General features: G+C 38.8%; 1 long non-coding RNA gene across 1 annotated transcript; it reads left to right on the top strand.

Moving 5' to 3' along the window:
• The first annotated feature begins 1,815 nt into the window (after positions 1-1,815).
• On the top strand, positions 1,816-14,122 carry LOC142492210 (uncharacterized). The gene is made up of 3 exons (XR_012800812.1): positions 1,816-1,903; positions 13,005-13,373; positions 13,459-14,122. It is a non-coding gene; the product is annotated as an uncharacterized LOC142492210 (long non-coding RNA).
• Positions 14,123-19,223: the final 5,101 nt, after the last annotated feature.

Genomic DNA, 19,223 nt, shown 5'->3' on the forward strand with positions numbered 1-19,223 from the left:
CTGGCAATTTTTTAAAAATCTATGGACAGCCGTCTGCAGATCTGCCTACAAATGGATACCTGATGCAGCAACAGAATTCAGCTTTTGGGGAGTCATATAAAAAGTTCTAATGAATATAGGCCCTTGGAGAGTCAATCAACATCTGGTTTACAAGTATGCACCGGCCAGCTTCAACGTTATGTTGGTGAAAGAACACATATGGCTCCAATAGAAGAGAGAAAAGAAAAAGTTTTGATGCACAGGCTGAACATGACAGCAATAAATTTCTTGCCATTACTAAGGTAATTGTTTTAATTTTCCTGCAATGCTGCGACGTAACGGTTAACTTTAAGTTCTTTTTTACACTATTATAGAGAGCGGAAATAAGTGTACAGATTGAGGAATTATTGTCGTTAATTTTAAATCTCTGTCTCTCTATTCACAGACCGACTGCACACATGGGAGCACAATAACTTCATAATTGTGGAGGAATGCGGACACAGTGCTTGTTACCAAAATAATTATACTGAACTTTATCACCACTACTGACAAATGTTTTATGTTTTAATGTTGCTACTTGCACAGACCAGTAAAATAAAATATTTCACACCAACGATTTCAGTTTTCTGCCTGTATTAGTATTGTTACAAAGGTCACTGTGGGAACATGAAGCATAACTTGACAAAGTACTGCTTCAGTTTACAGAACTGTTGCACTGTTGTATTAGCTACACCTTCTACCATATATTATTACATTCCTTACGAACAACATAGCCTAACAGTTTGGCACATGTTATAACTGATGAGGATAATATACAATAAACTCGTGAGATTGCCCACACTTTCCGTTACAAGTAGCTAAGAATTTCAGATAACACAAATGACATCAGCACAATGAGGAAAATTTTTTGATACATTAAGGTACACATTTCCTACAGTTCTCACTCAATAATATTGTTCTGTACCTCAGCAGACAACGTGAAAGCATGCTGCTGTAATTGTTTGTATTACATACAGCTACACATATATATATATATATATATATATATATATATATATATATATATATATATATATTTAAATATATATTTATATATATAAATATATATATATATATATATATATAATTATCAGTAAATATATATCTCTATATACATATATATATATATTCTGGTGTTATAAAGTTTATCCTTCCCTCTATACATATATGTAAATAATTCTAATTTGCTACATACATGCTGTCACATACAGATGTGTGTAGCAACGTACATTGTCACTTTGATAACGTTGTTAATCTAACATGAAGCAGAACATGCAGGACAACACAGCACTATACATGTTGTCAACACATGTTATGCAAAGACAATAATTTTTAAAACATGTAGCCTTTCAGCTGCATCGGAGGCAATGGGTCATGTGCAATTGAACAAACATCAGGAAGAAAATCAACGAAATGATAAGGTCATTCTTAACATCTACATTCCCTGCATGCCTAAACATATGTTTGCGTACATGTTATTTAATGTGTTCTTTTATTGGTACGCCTGCTTCAGCACAGTAGCTTTTACCACACACAGGTTAACGCTACTTATATTTTGTACTGATGTGTCTCAAAACAACGCAGTTAGCGACGATCGTATACTTTATTTTACATATATATTTGCAATGTACCTGAGCATGGTTATTGCTGAACTAAAGTATATTTATTACACGTCTGAGGACAACGCTGTGAATCAGATATATGCTCAGTAATGCTGTGACGGGATCGCATGTAGTTGAACTTTTCCGCATCACGTGATCGCATTCTTCACATTCTGCATGACAACCATTCAGCCATGAAAGGGGCCAGAATCTCCTGAAGTTGCGCCTCATCCGTAATTTTGCCTGTCACTGTGAATTATGCTAACCCCCTGCGCATTTATAATGTAAGTAACTATCATATGAACAACAACACACATTCTTTATACTAGTCCATGTTTCCACAACTTTATAGCCGCCATACGTTTATTATTAATAACATTGACCTAGACGAAGTGGTCAAAACAGTTGAAGCACTTACATGTTCACCTTTTTTAACCCGTGCTTCCCCTACAATTGCCGCCTGTATGGGCCATGTTGTTGCCGTTTCAGCAGCATATTCAAAACGTACTATTACAGAGGAGGGCTTTTTAAAGATGGCGTCGCTCGTTGCACAGGTAGGCAAAACCGTTCACTCACAACGTGGAAAATGTGGGTCTCTGAGCAACACAACAACTCTGATCTGCTCTGGGGACCACACGCTTCATCACATGAACTGTAATTTACATAGTTATGCTCGTGCATTCATGTTGCGCATATTCCGCTCACGCAATAAATGTGTAACCCAACACTAGTATGTAAATGTGAAACACTTCACAACAAGACAGATATGTGAACAGAAACATGCATCACTGTGTTGATGTTTTTATGTATGATTACTTTGGTGCCTCATTAAGGTTTTGCAATGGTTACATAGGTCAAGGCTACTTACAAAGCTAAGACAACTTTTTCCTATCAGTTATTTTTGGAAACACAAACAAGGATGATGTTCATATTTGCTATGTGCATTGGTAGACAAACCATTTTTGTAATGATGAACAATGATTAAACTAGAAGTAACAAATGTCATGTCCCACTTCACCATTATTGACAGTTATATTACTGGCCGCTTATCTAACAACCATTTTCAAGCACCTGCACTCTGAGAACATAGTGCCCCTGACACAATAACCCCCAACCACGGGAGTATAAACCTACACTTACATTAAGACACAAACCAGGGCTACGTAGAGAACTTTCATTTAACCCCAAAAGTACCTAAAATGAATATACCTATCATTCTGCGGCAACATAGCATTTGCCATAGGCTTGCGTTAGCACTACACAAATATTATAAGATATGCATAACTCACTTTATTTTGACATATACATATATATATATATATATATATATATATATATATATATATATATATATACTTTTACATGTTTATATTAATCATATATTTGGTACATAATACCAACATACATAATGCACTATTTTACAATTTCCTTTTTCTACATGGTATTGTCTGTGTTACATCATTACTGTTAGCATGGTACTGACCTCCAGACACTTTGATATGAAACCGGTTTATCAACATATGTGTCCCATGGCAATGATCTGGAGCATACACTGTGGCCGAGTGACAGTACTGTAAATATGGGAAACATGTGTGTATTTTTGTTGCATTACAACGTGTTAACATATTTTTCTGTATGGGTATACTTTGTTGCCACGTTGTAACAACGAGATTACTCTTTATTTCTCCTTCTTCTACGACCACATGTTTGTGTACATGTTCTGCAACTGCATAACTATGATATCTTTACTTATTGTCATGTAGTCACATTAGCACTATGTTCACACATTTATAACTGAGCAGCCAGTATGACACTTGTCACAGGGTTACCCTTTTTGCCTGCGCCAGATCTTTACATTTCACACACATGTGAACGCAATGGTGTTCACCAGGGCTTTTGTTATATTGTGAACGTGGAAACAATAATTTGTAACATATCTATCTTTTTTACTACTTTGAACAATTAGGGAGCTGACTTCACAACTCAAATGCATAGCTTTTGGTTGCGATCAGCTGATAAACTTGCAGAGAGGGAGGGGGGGTGTACATTTATGCTGCATGTATTGTATTGTTTTACCCTTTGTGAACATATTGGTTGTCTGCAATATTTATTTATTACAGGGGACAGCCTTACAAAATAGTAAACGTGTACTAAGAATGTCAGCTGCTGTTTCGTGTCTGCTGTGTTACTGACTGCACTGTAAGCCATGTAACGCAACAGATACTGCCGTTTTTTCGAGCCGTTCTCATTTGGCGTGTTCAGCGCCGACAGTCACTCCCATATGGCGAATGTATGCTATAATCCCTTACTGCATATGCCGGTATTAACAACATGGCGATCTTACTGAAAAACATGGTTCTCGCCAACACTTTGGCGGTTTTCAAGCTCTTTAAATTTCTCGTGGCGAATTCTTGTTTATTCGCCGTACACACGCGGCTCTCTGCATACTGGAAGCAAATGTTGGCGAATACATGCACAACGCCATGTATTCGCAGCTCTCTGCATAGGCCCCATAGACTTAGGTGCTTTTCTTTGCTAAATATGCCTGCATTTAATAAAATCAGTCTATAACCAGTTAAAATTATGTAGATTGAACCTGCTAATATACCATATGCTAAAAAGGATCTTTCCAATTTGTTAACAAGGATCTTTCCAATTTAACAATACCTAATATATATATATATTTTGAAAATAGTAACCTATTGATAAAATTGATCACCTTAAAACAAGGTATCTTTATCATATATATTTATATTGAAATAACGTATCTTGAAACTATCACATTCAATTAACATCTTACCAATTGCCATTTTTGATAAATTTAACATTTATGAGATTATTAGAATCTTTTTGAAAAAATCTTTATAAATCTATTCAGAATATATATATTTTATATTAATATAATCTATTTATTTTATGTTTTTAAATATAAATTTTATGATCATGTGTATTAAAATTGTTTGTAATTTTATTGAACAATATGTATAAAAGATGGGTTTCAGCATTTTGTATATTGATATCAGAACTAATTGTGTCCACCTGTGATATATATCCTAATACTGGTTATCTAATTAACCTATCAGGGACATGTATATGCTATTTAAGTAACAACCAGTTAGACACACACATTCCCCAGATGAAGTCCTAGTTCCAGGACGAAACTAGTAGGGAGGAGGCTCTAAGACAAACTTTCAGCATCCCTATCCAACATCACATGCCAGCAGAACCCCCTGCTCATTACTGGACATTATATCCTAATTTCGGCCAAAATCTCAGCGGAGTGACGTCAGCGGGCTAGTCCCGCGAGACCAGAGGATCAACCAGGAAGTCACGGAGAAGGGCTGCAGGCAGAGGAGAACCAGCACGGCGCTTCTTGGCGTTCCACGTGAAGGATCCATACAGCAACTCCAGGCAGCAGGACGGAGAGGATTATAATATCCTACATGCTTGTTTACATCTGCTACTTTGTAAGCAGCGATCTACTTTTGCGGATATATTTTAACTAAACGTACTTCACTATATTTTGTTTCTCTTCATTTCATTTCAGAATCATTGGCAAACCAAACCCCCATTCTACTTATGCTCAAATTTATTATACAGTTAACAGTCATTTGCGCCGTTGTTTCCCCCCTTTCCCCATATATATGCTGTTGTGTGTAGCTGAACATTAGGCAGCAACTGTTAATATTTTGGATGTAAATTGTATCTTTTTGCGCACTTAGTATTCTATAGTCTATATATACACACACTAAGTTGCAGCATTCTGGTCTGTTTAACATCAAAATGGATACATATCAATCAAATATATTTAATATTAGAGCTATGAGAGGAGTAGATATGTCAAATATCTTTGATGATGATATAGTCATAGAAGATACTGCAATAGAAGCAGACAACCTCTCAGATTGTTTTCATAAACTAGAAAGACTCCTTATAAAAGAAAAAAAGGATCTTTGGGAGGTAGAAACCTTAGAGAATACCAAGAGGTTTGCGATTATTTAAATCACCCACCATAGATCCCATGGACGAAGCCTTTCTTAAAACTTGGAATGGTCAATTAGACTCATGTTCATTTGAACTGATGAAATTGATGATTCAGTTTAGAAGGAAATCATGGGAATCTGTAGATTCTGAAATCAAAAAATTGGAAACTCAATTACAACCCCATTATGAAAGTGAGGAATACAAAAAATTTGAACCCATTTTAAAAAAAAGAATAAAAGAGGCGGAAAAAGAGATCAAACTTACTAAGCAAAAGAAATTTCGTAGGGATAGGGAAGATTATGAAAACAATTGTTATCGTAATTGGAAAAACATGAAAATAATTAATCAAGGGCCACCGAGAACTGATAATCATCAAAAAAAGGAACCCACAAATCATCATGGAAATAAGAGATTTAATAAAAAGAATTTTAATCCTAATCCTAATAATGGAAGAAGATTTTCAAATAAAAGTAAATCTAGAGAAAGAACTCAAAAAAAAACAGAAACTAATGTAGTTTATGGAGAAAAAGGCAAAACAGACAAATATGTGAATACAAAAGATAAAAAAGATAGGAGAGGAAAGATTACCAGATTTAGAAAATCTATCACAAATTGAAATTGTAAACAGATTCGCACCTATTGAATGCTCAACACCTTTTCTAGAGAAAGTTCAGAAAGTAAATTGGGACAAAGAGAGAGAAATGCAAAAATCTTTGATAACGAGAAAGAGAGAAAAATCACCAAACGAGGAAAGAGAGGAGGGTGCCAGACCAAAACAACCGAAAATCCAGATAAAATAGTTAATCAACAAGGGATTTTCAATTTAAGTAAAAAAAAACTCTAACCTCAGCCCAAATTCAGGTATTAAATAGAGGTCTGTCCTTCTCCCCTTCAAATACCATGAACACATTTAAAACATATAGATGTGGGAAAATTTGTACGTAATTTATCACTTAAAAAATACTTCTTAAAAAAGAAATTGCATACTACATCTAATATAAATAAAGTACCATGTACTATCTCTAATGAAACTCGTTTTACTCCCTTTAAAACAAAATCATATTTTTATCCCAGTTATCTCAAAGGAGGTTGTATAGAGATGTTTGAAAAACTAGTTCAGGAAGATCTAGAAAAGCTGTCCAAACAAAACAAATATATTAAGAAAAACCTTAATCAAAAAGAATTTATGGCGATAAAAGAATTAAGAGAAGATTCTAATATAATAATTAAAGCAGCCGATAAAGGCGGCGGATTAGTAATCCTAGATAGAGCAAACTACATAAAAGAATCACTAAGATTATTAGATGACACAAATACATATTCAAGACTCTGTAAAAATCCAAAAGAGGATTTTCTTTATGAGTTGGAGAACTTGCTAGTTTTGGGACTGAAAAAGAAATTAATCTCAAAAGAAGAATTCGAATTTATTATGATAAGAAAACCCATATTACCCATTTTTTATTATTTGCCCAAACTTCACAAAGATCCAGTTAACCCCCCAGGCCGCCCTATTATTTCTGGTGTACAATCTATGACTTCAAACTTATCAGCATATTTGGACTTTTTTCTACAAAAGGAAGTCAAGAAACTCAAATCACATTTAAAAGACACTACTCACATTTTAAATATGTTAAATGAGATTGTATGGTTAGAACAATATTATTTAGTCACGTGTGATGTCACTTCACTGTACACAGTTATTGATCATGCACAGGGGTGTTTAGCTATTCAATTAGCTTTGGAGCAAGAGGGTTTATACACTAAAGCACATATTGATTTTTTAGTATCTTTAATTCAATTCACTTTAACACACAATTATTTCTGGTTTAATGAGGAATTATTTTTGCAAATTAAGGGCACTGCCATGGGTACTAAATTTGCACCGAGCTATGCAAATTTATTCATGGGGATGTGGGAAAACCAATATATATGGTCACCACACAAGTTCGGTGCAAATTTAGTACTATGGACACGTTTTGTGGATATATTTTTTATTTGGAAAGGTGATAAAGATACACTATTATCATTCTTAGAATATATTAATTTGAACACATTTAATTTAAACTTCACTTCTAAATTCAGCACCAGTGAAATTGAGTTTCTTGACTTACTTATTTATATTGAAAAGGGAGGTATTTGTACCAAAACCTATCACAAACCAGTCAGCTGCCTCAATTATATTGAGGCGGATAGTAATCATCTAAATATTTGGCTTGAAAATATTCCTCAAGGTGAATTGCGTAGAATTAAACGCAATTGTACCAATAACAATATTTTACTGCACCGACACACTTTATTCGAGCAAATACCCAGTATGTACCTGGCAGATACCTGGAATGCGCCGCTCCTCACCTCTGACAAGCCCCGTTGCGTTTGCCTTCCCAGCCTGGGTTCATGCCTGGCTGACGGGCGGCTGATCTGTTAAATGATAATGATTAGGATTTAATAGGCTGCAATGCTTCGTGTGTCTACCAGATGGCATAAATTCATGAATTGTAATGCAGTATATATATATACTGTGCAGTATTGCAGCCAGCGGGAATAAAATGCTTCAATCCCTGCCTGGAAAATACCTCAATGCACTCGGGCAGAAAACCGTCACAAACCTCAATACACCCGGGTATACCCGAATTCGTGGGACTAGCCGAGCTCGAATAAAGTGTGTCGCCAGTGTATGAAGAACAAGCCAAAATTATGCTTGAGAAATTTGAATCCAAAAAATATAAAAAAAACAATTTTGGACAAAGCATATAACAAAATAAGTACAGTCCATAGAAAAGAACTATTAAAATATAATACATTTCAAGGTGCGGAAGAGGTTACGCAGTTTGTAGATACACCATTTATTACACAGTATAATCCACTAGCTCCACAAATTAAAAGAATAATCAAAAAACATTGGCCATTGGTCTACAGAGATATATACATACAGGGTAAGATTTTGTTGTAAAAGCGTCATTTGATGTGTTTTACATTGATGTGTCTATGCAGCTATGCTTGATTGTGTGTTTAAAGTAGTTTAAAATTAGATACATGTAATTGTTGATTTGGTATGGTGTTCAGGGCTATCCTTGGTGTTACAGTTAGTATTCCGGTTTGAACTTCTATGTTTTCACCTGCTACATTGATCTGCTCCAGCCGTTAGTTAGGTAATTGTTTCATTGTTCGTGATGGACTGTCAATTGTTTAGGGATGTAAATAATGATGGAAATTTGAATTTTGTTTAATTGCTTGGTTAACATAGTTTACATGTTTGGAGTTATTTCTATTTAGCTTGCAATGATATTGTTAACATTCATTTGCTTGGATTGCAATGTGAGCCTTTTCCTTGGCATTGTATGATTTGTATTGTAAGATCAGATAGGATCATTTAAGGAAATGGATTTTAATGTTGTGTATCTGTCTGGAGAAGTGTTATTTGTTGTACAGTATGGTTTTGATAACCCTTCCACATTTATTTGTATATTGGTTCATCATGTGTGTTATATATATATATATATATATATATATATATATATATATATATATCTCTGTATACTTTATACATATATATAGTTGCAGGATGAAGCCACTGTACTAATTCATGGCTGAAGGGTGGAAATCGGGCCAGTGTGGCTTAACCCCTTTATGACCTTTGCGGTTACTATCCGAAAAGGTGTTTAAGGGGTGAATTGATAAGAGAATGTACTTGCAATTTATTGGCGTTGTTTTGGCTATGTATTGGCTATGTGGGCAAGACAAGCATGTTGCTGACGACGGACACTTCGTATTGATGAGGTCAGTAGTACTTTATGTCTTTGAATATGCTAGTTAATGTTTTTAATAATGGCCAATTAATCTATTATCCATATCTGGATAATAGATATGTTGCACATTATTGTACTGTAGGTGTTGGGGGGTGGGGTTGTATGTATTGAATGTATAGGGCAGGTTTTTTTTTTTTACATTCAGTGTTTGTTCCGTGGATCTGCGTGGGACCTCTGGATTACCGTGGGATACCCTGTGGATCTCCTCGGGTATCCCACGGGTATCAGGCTGCTGGTTCCACGGGTGACACATGCGGGGATGAAGCGGTGGCCTCACATCTGTGGGGGCACCGCCGACCCGTAGTCTGCGGGGATGAAGCTGTGTGGTCCCACTTCTGTGGGGGCACCGCCGACCCGGTGGTGCGGGGATGATGATGTGTAGTCCCACTTCTGTGGGGGCATCGCGGACCCGTAGTGAGCACTCGTGAGTTCCCCAGACCCCCTAGGGAACCACCCGAGGCCCCGCAGACACCTGTGGGTCTGACCCGGGGCTCCCAGACATCCGCGGGCCTACCGTGGGGACCCAATTGTGGGCCACGGTGACCCAAGGAGACCACCTGGGGGCCATGGTGCTGTTTGAAAAGGGCTGCTGGTACCCTGTAGGCCTGTCCAGGTGCCCCGCCAGCCCACCGGGGACTCGCGTGGGGCTGCGTTATGAACCCTGTATGTAAAAGGATAAATCTTGTATTTATGGGGGGGCACAGGGGGTGGGTAATGTATTTAATAAATATAATGCTGTTTATTGTGGGCCTGTGTATTGTTTTTATTGTGGGTACATCTACACTATGAATAAAAATGTATTTAAAATATTTTTTCATGTGCCGATGTTTGCGCAGAGAAAGAAGCGGATCTCTCTGCTGCAAACACATCTCGCCAGGGGACGGCTTCTCAGCTTCCTAGAGAACACCTCGCAAGCGACCCCATTATTTTGTACACGGCATTGCAGTATTGCAGCCATCGGGAGTACAATGCTTAAATCCGTGGCGCGAAAATACCGCAATTCATCCCGGGCAACAAACACACAAAACAGCACACAACACGGATAATTTTAAATTCGCAGAGCTTGCCGACTTATAATAAAGTGTGTTGCTGCTGTATGTAGCCATGTACACATCCGTGTCTTGGTAATTCCATGACTGTAACAATCATTGGCTGCAATGTTTAATCTACATACGCTGTTCAGAGTGTGAACTTCAACAAATGTTCTTAAATACTGCCTATACCCTTTAACATGTTTGTGTTCCAGTGTGTTTCTTCTTATTTGTTTTGCTGTTCGCCATGTGATTACGTAAACGTTTCCTCACAAGTATGTCACATTGTAGCGGAATGTACGGTTGTTGTTTTATGAATATGTGTCATATAAGAAAGTAAATTATTTTTACAATATTTGGTTACATGTAATCGGTGTGTGTGCGCATGTAACATTGTACAAGTTTTTTGTTACTTTTCATTGTGATTACCAGTGGACGCATTTGTGAAGAACTACACGACATTTTGTACCATTCATTTATGTTACCATACAGTAACACTTCACTTATGGTAATGAAATGTATTTATTTTATGACTTACACCCTCATTCCTGCTTTGTTAACATTGTATCATGCATACTGACTGCTGCCTCATGCGAATTGATGTAGTGCTGTTGTCAAATTGGATGTGGCACTTTTTCTAGCCTTACTTCTGTGTGTATTGTTCCATTGACTATTGAAGCTACGGTGTGTGGTCAGTTATACTTCAATTGGTTTGTGCATTTGTACATAAACTTTTCCAAATTCATAATCTACTGCATCTTCACACGCTCGCATATGATCATGACAAAGTATGAATGGCACAACAGTCATTACAGTGTATATGTACGACATATGTAATGTTTATGCATATTTTATTACATCCAATTACACATGATTTGTCATAATGTATCTTTGGCTGCTGCTATAGCCATTCATACATGTACATAGATATATATCTCATGATCTTGGCATGATTACTAATACAGAAAAGTTAAATTGTACACACATTAAAGATATATTAGACAGAAAAGCACAGGAATACATTGTAAAAATAAAATATTGGACGGATGTATGACACAAAACCACATATGGTTACAGTATCTATGCACACGCAGCTCACCACATTTCTTCACAGCTGCGATTGTACAGCATCCTCATAGGGCCATAATATGCGTTTATGCATTTATGCATTTACTCACTTCTACTGTGCGTTAACGTGTACAACAAATATGAATGTAGGCCACGTTCCAGCACTGTTGTATGCAGTTCTACCAACATTAACTTGAGTGTAATGGATGTATCTGGCGGAAAATGCATTTTATCAGAACTTCGGTTTCACACACACTGCCAGGTTCATGTCGCACTTGGCACATTCAACAGCATGTAGCGTTACAGTAGGCATATCGTCTTACGATAGCACCATGCTTAACCACCACTGTACTTTGTGCTCTGAGCACGGTTCCATTGCAATGCAAACAAGCCAATAGAATGTGTACATACTGATGACGCAGGGGTAACGACACATCTCTGCACAGCTGCACTAATAAAGGATTGATTACAGTACATGCTTCACTGCCTACTATAGCTTTGCCATGGATGTTGTAGACATAGCGTTCGTGCAATTTATGCTGCAAAGGCGAATACTTCCTTTTAACAAAAGGCGGGGGATAGGTAATAACTTGGAGGGAAGGATACCTGACAGGGAGGCCGATGTGGAGGCGGATAGGAGACATGTCAGACATCATGTTAGGGGGGGGGGGGGGGAATTGAGCAACCTATATATGAGGAGATGCAAGTGCGGGAGTTGCACTTGCATAGAATTCCCAGGGTTCGCCTAATAAGGCAACGAACCTATTTGGAGGGCCTGAGCGAGGAAGAAGTTGTAGTTCGATACAGACTATCTTCAGCAGCAATACTTAACTTATACGCTGAGATTAGAACACATTTGGAATCACCTACAGAGAGGGCCCATGCAATTCCTGGGATTGTGAAAATGTTAGCCTCCATTCATTTCCTGTCGTCTGGATCATTCCAAACAACTGTAGGAGTTGTCGGAGGTATATCACAATCCTCTTTCTCCCGTTCCCTAAATCAATTTGTAAATGCACTGTGCCGACAAGCTCATAAGCACATACACTTCCCAAGAGAGGACACACAGTGGATTGATGTAAGAAACGGGTTTTACAGCATTGCAGGAATGCCATCGGTTCTTGGTGCAATAGATTGCACCCATATAGCTTTCAGTCCGCCAAGTCTGCAGGAACATGTGTATCGGAACAGAAAACACTTTCATTCACTCAATGTGCAACTGGTGTGTGATGCTCGGATGCACATCATGAATGTGGTTGCAAAGTTCCCTGGGTCTACCCATGATTCCTCCATACTCATGAATTCTTCCGTCTATAAAGGCTTTATGGATGGATTTTTCCCGCATGGGTGGCTAATAGGTGAGTATTGAACTGCACTGAAAATTGACATATATTGTTGTAATTTCAACGATGTGTTTATAATAGCGCATGTTTGGTTAATTGTTAGGATTATAGCAGTTATACCAATGATTGCACTGTGCTTACATTTCTTCACAGGTGACTCCGGTTACGCCTTGCAACCATGGCTCATGACCCCTGTGCCTAACCCAACGTGCCGTGCTGATGAAAATTACAATTCTGCACATATTGCTACTCGTTGTGTCATTGAAAGAACTTTCGGGTTATTAAAAAGCCGATACAGGTGTTTGGATAAATCAGGAGGAACATTGATGTACAGTCCAAGCAAGGTGGCTAAAATAGTGATCTGTTGCTGTATACTGCACAACGTTGCGGTTAAAAATAATGTGTGCTACAACTTCCCAGAAGATGTAATGGAGGAAGCCGTGGGTCCTGAACTTGTTGAAGACAACCCATCACCAAGTGGCTCACAGACCCGCAGGAATGTAATAGACACATATTTCCATGGTAAGCAAGTTTAAAATGTTTGCATTTATGCAACGTATTATGATGTATTGTGTTGTTCTCATCTGTTTTTCTATGTTTCCTGTAGGTTGAAGTCAGTATACTACATGACCATAGTACGTGTAAACATTGTAATGGTATGTACATTTGCTATTTTAAAACATATGGTTCATCATTTGCTATTCATACCTACATGCTTTGCAATTGCCATCTGCACACGTGTAAAGCAGCGCATGTAGATGGTTATTGGTATATAAACATATCGTGCACAAAATTATCGTACTGCAATGTTCAGGACAAGGGTGTGCAAACAGACTTATCATGACAAATCCTATCCATGCCTCACAAAACGAGTATGTTCAGCTAAAAGAACTAACATGATTGTATACCAGTCTTGCCATCCACATAACTAAGAAGCATAATGGTTTTACAAATTTCTTTGTAGATCATGTAATTTCTGTTACTCAGAGCAACTTAATATCGACGTTTGCACACATCTGGAACTGTAGGTCACAGGGTAGAAAATGTTCAGGTTCAGTAATTCACATCTACAATACCAAAATAAATAAATTATGCTTTTGTATAGTAACATTGACACACAACGTGTTGGTAATCATACAGTTACGCAATATACATGTATTTTTTATTCTGTAAATACTACTGCAACACGAAAAATATGTTTAATAACCTGTATTTAAACTACTTGCAATCCAAAAGAGGCCCCCTTACATTTGTACACTCCCGCCCCCCCCCCCCCCCCCCCCCATGCCCTTGAGAAGGAATCCTGACAGTTCTTCATGCATGGCTAGGAAACTAGATAGCGTTGCCATAGGAACTACCTCTCCACAAACATTCCTAGCTAGATAGTATGTCAACGGACACAGTCAGTGTAATGGAAAAGTTATGTTGATAAAAAAAAATTCAATGTAAAGAGCATCTTACTCATATACCACAGTTGTTATACAGTACAGCATTGTTGAAAGAACATTGGCGACATATTGCGCATAGCATTACTAAATTAACCATGTCACACAGGCCTATATGAACCTTTAAATGTCATGCACAGCAAACACGATGTTAAAAAACATAACAGCTATTGTCATGGAATATTACTGTCTGCACTTCTGTTTCATCCCCCCCCTTTCCTCGCAGCCCTGCTTGCCAGCTTATTAGTGCCAGCTGTATGTGTTTGGTTCTGCACACAAACACAGTGCTTGTGTGATAAATACAGTGCCATTTCCCCTCTCCCAGCAGCTTGCTGTATTAGAGATGCAACATTATTGCTACATGTTGTAGCTCCCCCAGACACTCCTGTGAGTTGCCATAGCAGCCCCAGCCTTTCTCTCAAATGGGCTAGTCTGCTTTCTCCCCCTCTGCTCTGCCCACAGATGTTCTGTCCCCAGACTATCTTACTACCCAGCATACATTGCCATTTCCTTTCCACCACACCACTGGACGAGTGAGTACCTCGCTGTAACCCCTGTAATGGTGCTGTAGGATTATCTTTTCACCTCCCTTTACTACTAAGCACTCAGAGATATTTAGACCTACAGCTCTACACAAGAGACTGTATTTCCCTGCTTTCTCCAAATAAAGTAAGAAAAGAAACAGACCTTGTCGTGCTTGGAAAAGAGGGCTGAGTTGACACTATCTGAGCTAAGTCTACTCCAGACTCCATGACAAATAGGGCAGTCTCTGCAGATTAAGGAAGCACCAAGTAGCTCAAACTGCAAACAGCCTGCAGCCTTAACAGACAAGCAGCAGCCTACACTGCACAGCAGCCTTGCAACAAACAGTGCTTCTTACACAAAACCTAACTGCCTTTTTTTCTCTGTCTGAGTTCACCCTCTGCACAGCCCCATAGTGAGGAGCCACCATCTCACCTACCCCTGCGCACGTCCCCACGGCCAGCGCCATCAAGGGCCACGCTACCGGACACCCGCCAGGACACGGGTCAGAGCCACCGGACACCTGTGAGTACAGCTACCCCTACACTGCACGCTGCAGGACACCGCTCGGCATCATCTGAGACAGACGCCCATCGCTGACAAGGTAAAAGACCGCACGCCACACACACTGGCAAAAGGCCTACACACACCTACAGCATGGCAGAACTCAGAGCCTCACCAGACATCACGCAGGAAAGCGATCACTCAGACACAGAGACCGCTGCGAAACTGCAACAGGCGCGGGCAGGCGCAAGGCCCAAACGGACAGTCACACTGACACAAAAGGCCCGCAAAAAATATGAGACTGACATTGAAGCGCACCGCGCCAAATTAGAGTTGGCCTGGGAAACAACCGCACTTGGGGTACGCAATGTCGCCGCCGCCGGCAATTCTGTACAACAGCTCGAGCAAGCAATAACTCAATTAAAGATAGACCACTTATACTACCAAGAGATGTCAGAGGCATACGTCACTTACCTGGCCAGGGCTAATACCGGCGAAAGCCTGCATGAAAGGGACTTACAGCATAACCTTGACTTGACACGTGACAGCCGCGTGCGAACCTCTATCACGGAAGCTGATGGGGGGGCAGCCTGATGTGATGGGGGGGGGCAGCCTGATGTGATGGGGGAATAATGATGGGGGGCAGCCTGATGTGATGGGGGGGCTTGGGGGTATATTTTATGTGTTGGCGAGGTGGGAGTATTTTTTATATGTACATTAATTTTGAATCCGCACCTCAACCAAGTTGTATTACAAGTTATAAGTCTGCTCATCACAGGTATTGTTGCCATTATAATTTTCTATATAAAAAAATGCAAGCGTCTCATGCATGCTTTTAATATTTAAAAATATTACATTTATAATCATGTATTTATTATATGTAAAGAAAATGTTTTAGACGCCCTCCAACATGGCTACAAAAAAGAAACAAAGAAAAACAGAAGATGAACACCGTGAATTTCAAATGGAATGGAGTCTTTCGCGTTTATCTCGAACTTAGGTGGCCTTCCAACCTGTCTTATTTGCCAAGAAAAACTGGCGCATAACAAGAAGTCAAATTTGGAGATACACTTCACGACAAAACACGGCTCATTCGCGAGCACATATACTGTCGGTGACACGAGAAAGAAAGCAGTTGAAGAACTTCGGAAAAAATATGAAAAATCAAGTTTTGTATTTAGTTCCTGGATGCAATCTTCCAATAATGTTAATCTTGCAAGCTTTATCGTGAGCTAGGAAATCTCTAAGAGAGGAAAACCATTCACAGATGGTGAGTACATAAAACGTTGTTTTATAAATGCATCTGAAGTACTTTGTCGGAATTTTAAAAACAGAGATTCTAAAAAATATTAAAGCGTTACAGTTATCTGCTAATACAGTAAAAGATAGAACTGTTAAAATGTCTTTAAATGTGACCAACCAACAAGTCGAAGACATAAAATTGGCTTCATATTTATCAATTGCGGTAGATGAGTCTTGCGACAAAGCACACAGCCCAAGTTTCCCTTTTTGTGCGCTATGTAACATCTGGGGGTAATAAAGAAGAACTTCTGGGATTATTGCCACTCAAGGGCCAAACGCGTGGAGAGGACATAGCAAAAGCGGTCACTGAATGCATGGAAAAAAATCACATCCCACTAAATAAAATTGTGTCAATTGCAACCGATGGGGCAAAAAGTATGACAGGGGTGAGAAAAGGATTTGTTTCAATTTTAAAAGGAGAAATTAATCACAAGGTACTTACGTTCCATTGTATAATCCAGCAAGAAGCACTTTGTGCACAGACATTTCCAAAAGAAATTGGTAAAGTTATGGAATTGGTCATTAAGATTACCAACAGCATTGTGGCAAACGCGCTTACCCATCGTCAATTTAAAGAGTTTCTGAGTGAAATGGATAACGAATATCAAGACCTTCTCCTGCATAACAAAGTGTGGTGGCTTTCAAGAGGTGATGTCTTAAAGCGTTTTGCTTCTTGTTTAAACGAAAGTAAAATATTCCTCGACAAAAAGGATGTTCAATATCCAGAATTAACAGACGACCAGTGGTTGCAAAAATTATTTTTCATGGTGGACATCACATCACAACTAAATCAGCTCAATCGTAAATGACAAGGAAAAGGAAACACTACGTTTTCGATGCTAGAAGAAGTTAATTCGTTCGAAAGGAAATTGGTTCTTTTTGCTGAAGATTTAGAGAGCGGAACCTTAATTCATTTTGAAGAATTGTCAAAATATCACCGAGAAAACAATGCACTCATTAACGTTGATTATTTCAGGACAGCTATTATAAATATGAGGGAATCTTTTCTGCGAAGATTTCAGGAATCCTCTCACTGCCAATGTCAACTAATTACACGGGCACTTTTGAAATGCAATTGGTGGACTTAACGAGCAAAGAGTTATGGAGCTCCAAATTTGTACGTCTTCATACTGAACTTGAAAATCTTGAGAAAGAAAAATGCAATCTAATTTCACAACACAAGTGGGCTGCTCTAAAAGATCTACAGAACGCAGACACAATGATTTTTAATACTTGGAATAGCCTTCTGAACTCATATTATCAGTTGAAAAAATTTACATTTGCTGTTCTTACCATCTTCGGCTCTACATATGTATGTGAACAATCTGTTTCAAGCATGAATCATATAGAGTATATTAAGAAGCCAAATAATCGATGAGAACTTGGAGTCGTGCTTAAAATTAAAAACTACAAGTTACATACCAAACATACATAAACTTTCCAAGGAAATGCAAGGACATTGTTCGCATTAGTTTTAAGGAATGCTTGTGCATTGTGTGTAATTTTGTTTCTGTTAAATTGTAAATGTTTATAATGTTAACAATGTCAAGAAATATATTTTTTGAATATTTACTTTAGTTGTATTCAGGAAACCTTCTCCACTTAATAAATAAATACTTATAACGTGTTATCAATTCACTGTCTTCTTAAATCAACCGTACTTGTAAAAATATATTTATGGCTCTTTGAAAAATTCTAAATAGTTGTTCTACTCATATTTGGCTCTTTTGGACTAAGAGTTTGATGACCCCTGGTATAGGGTAATCCCCGAAGTGAGAGTGGACGACTAAAATTCCTCTACGAACCTAAGTATATGCTCAGAAAATCTCCCCATTCCGATGGACCTTGATGCAGGACGAAGTTTGGGCCGCATACATCCGGTCAGCCCTGTGGAAACAGTACCACAGGTGAACGCCGCTGCAGTGGATGAGCAGTTAGTCGATCTGGATTTCAACTTCGGAGATTCGACGCTGCCAACTGAGTGTAAGCTTCGACTGACAGCCAAGTTGAATGAACGAAGGACGGTGTTTTCCACAAGTGAGATGGATGTGGGTTGCAATCGCAGTGCCCAACACACCATTAGATTGAGTGACGCCACTCTGTTCCGTGAACGCTCTCCTCGCATCGCCCCCAGGGATGTGGACGGTGTAAGGAACGTCCTGAAAGAAATGGAGACCGCTGGGATTTTGACGGAGTCCTTATGCGTCACCCATAGTGGTGGTAAGGAAGAACGGATCCGTAAGACTGTGTCGATTATCGAACCCTGAATAATCGTACGGTATCCGACCAATACAACCTTCTTCGCATTGAAGAGATTCTGAATGCTCTAACCGGGAGCCAATGGTTCAGTGTTCTCGACTTACGATCTGGGAACTACCAGGTCCCTTTGAGTACAAATGGACCAGGAAAAGACAGCCTTCGTCTGCCCCCTGGGTATCTACCAATTTACGCGGATGCCCCCAGGTATATGTGGAGCCCCTGCTACCTTCCAGCGACTGATGGAGAAAACTATCGGGGACATGAATCCTCGGGAGTGTCAAGTTTACCTGGACGACATCATTGTCTTCGGGAAGACCCTGGAGGAGCACGCAGAAAGGCT

Source organism: Ascaphus truei, chromosome 4 (assembly GCF_040206685.1).
Source record: "Ascaphus truei isolate aAscTru1 chromosome 4, aAscTru1.hap1, whole genome shotgun sequence".
Lineage (NCBI taxonomy): Eukaryota > Metazoa > Chordata > Amphibia > Anura > Ascaphidae > Ascaphus > Ascaphus truei.